At 45.0% G+C, this 2,500-nt stretch overlaps 1 non-coding gene across 1 annotated transcript; it reads left to right on the top strand.

Annotated features, from left to right (window-relative positions):
- Nucleotides 1-1,321: 1,321 nt before the first annotated feature.
- LOC143308001 (5.8S ribosomal RNA) lies at nt 1,322-1,476 on the top strand. The gene has a single exon (XR_013065029.1). It is a non-coding gene; the product is annotated as a 5.8S ribosomal RNA (ribosomal RNA).
- Nucleotides 1,477-2,500: the final 1,024 nt, after the last annotated feature.

Here is a 2,500-nt window from a genome sequence, read left to right as displayed (position 1 = left end):
TACCAAAACGCTGCGATGCGGTAAAATTACACCGACACGGTTACGTGCGGAGGTCGCTTTGATTACTCATCGCGTTTCTCCCGTCCGTTCGGAACCGCCGGCAAAAAAACTGTGCGACCAACGGCGCCAAAGAGCACGACGCCGGACCATTTCTCTCTGGCTGATGTGAATGGAAGTAAAAGACGCTTGCGTGAGGTCTCTCGACCTTTATCTCTCTAACTTATACTTATGGGTCGTCGTCTACTTGATCGGGTACAAACAAGTCGTAAGAAACAAACAAACAAACCACAAAAATACAAGTCGTAAAAAAACAAACTTCTGTTGGTTAACCTACAATATGAAGGATCGAAATGAAAGAAGGATCATATTATTACAAACCGAAAGTGAAGGATCATTAAAATTGAAATACAATATATATAAATATATAAATGTACCCGTCGTTGCGACACCCTAGTTAAATGGAAAGATATAAAAAAGAGAGAAAAGGAATACAGATGACCCGCCGTCTGATCTTTGCTAAATGATCTGGCATCACCGGAGTTTTTTTGGTCCGTGTTGCGTTCGCTCTATTCGAAATGAAACTCGCGGAGGCGAAGAATTGTTAAAAGTTTACGAAGCGTCTAGGAGTGGTTAAAACTGAGAGAGTTGAAACTACGATGTATTAGAACGAGCAACCGTCGAAACTTTGTTTTCGCGACGTTCTTTTCGTCGCTCTCGTCCCCACGCTCCTACGCTTTGGTTGTTTCTTTGCCATCCGTGTTGCGATAAAAAGATTTCTCCATTGTCCAAAAAGGACGGATCGAGATTCCTCTTTCGAGAGGGAGAGAGAGGTACTTGCGGGTAACCTGGAATCTACGAAACACGCACCGTGGTAAGATTCGTGCGTCCGCCTGATCGATGTGTGTTGTTTACGGACCGGCTGAGAAGCGACGATAGCGAGTCTTTGAAAAACTATGTGTCCATTAGTTAGACCGATCGTCGCCGGCCGTGTGTCTGTTCGAATCTCGCAACCCACGATTCAGCGACAGGACGCGCGCTCGCATTCCTTGTGTGCGTTCGTACTTTTCAAGGTTTTTAAATGTACTTTACGCCCGACCGTCGAGAGGAGCGTGCCACTGGGCGTTTCTCCGACGGTTTCCGTCCTTGGACGCGATCGTGTCGTCAACGATCGAACAAACAAACAAATACGTTGGCGACGCCCGAATTCGCTCTCCCGCACGCGCCGGGTGGGAGAGTGATGTGGGTATCGAATGTGATGCGTGTTAATAATGAAAATAACACTCTAAAGATCTAAAGAGTTTGAAATACAAAATTTTACGATTACCCTGAACGGTGGATCACTTGGCTCGTGGGTCGATGAAGAACGCAGCTAATTGCGCGTCAACGTGTGAACTGCAGGACACATGAACATCGACATTTCGAACGCACATTGCGGTCCACGGATACAATTCCTGGACCACGCCTGGCTGAGGGTCGTTTTCTTAACAAAAGACTGCTTGCGTTTGCTTCTCGAAAAAAGAGTAATTCATTTCTTTCTAAACATCTCGCCGTCGTTCAACGAAAGTAGAACGTTTCGGAGCGGGATTATCGAACGAAATTGAAAGAATGAATGAACGATAAACAAAGAAAGAGTCGCAACGTACGAGCGATAGTTGGGCAGTTCGTCGGCGTTTGTCGTGGAAACGATGTGACGAAAATCGCAACCGATACACTAAATGCAGGCCGTTAAAGGAGAGAAACAAATTTCGAAATATCTCTTCGAACTAGCGCAAGTGCGTCACGGCGCGCGAGTCGTTCGTTAAAATTTATAAACGACCGCCCGTGAAAGCACCGAGTTCTAGGAAGATAATCTATAAAGATTCTCCATCCTGCTGGAAGTTATCGGATCGGCGCGATTGTTCACTTGTAGAAATCCACGCTCCCGACGTTGCCAGAAACGATATTTACGAAAGGTGTGTCAAAAATAAACGAAAGAAGCTCTCCTATAAATTTAGAAAAAGCAAACGAGTGAAATGTTTGAGATGATAATTTGCTGAAATGCAAGCTCGAATAGCCCCAGGGTTTCGAATGATTCCCCGCGCTTTATACATCTCTCTGTTTACAAACGGTGTATAAATGAAAGATCGCTTCAGATGGGTCGTCGCTGTTTGACGCGCGATGCTGTTCCTTTTTTTTTGTCTGTCTGTGCGTTTAGCTTCGCTAAACAAGTTAAATGGTTAAAAAGCGTCGAAAAAGCGAATACACACGCGACAAGACAAATCTAACGAGTAAAGGAACGCTCCGCTCCAAGATAAAAATGGTTGTTTACAATCAATACAGCGTTTCGGTACCCCTGATCGTAGTCTGAAACTGTGTAACAAAAGAGAGGAAAGCGAATGGTGAAGGAACTTCGAAGCCTCCGTGGCGTGGCTAGAACTTGTGATAAAAGTATGTTTGCAGCAATTATGCATGCTCCCGTTAAAACAGCATTTCAATGTCTCGCATGGCTTAAAGCTCTAGG

The sequence above is a fragment of the Osmia lignaria genome, unplaced genomic scaffold (assembly GCF_051020975.1).
Source record: "Osmia lignaria lignaria isolate PbOS001 unplaced genomic scaffold, iyOsmLign1 scaffold0120, whole genome shotgun sequence".
NCBI classification, from domain to species: domain Eukaryota; kingdom Metazoa; phylum Arthropoda; class Insecta; order Hymenoptera; family Megachilidae; genus Osmia; species Osmia lignaria.
This window is presented reverse-complemented; position numbering and strand designations above follow the sequence as displayed.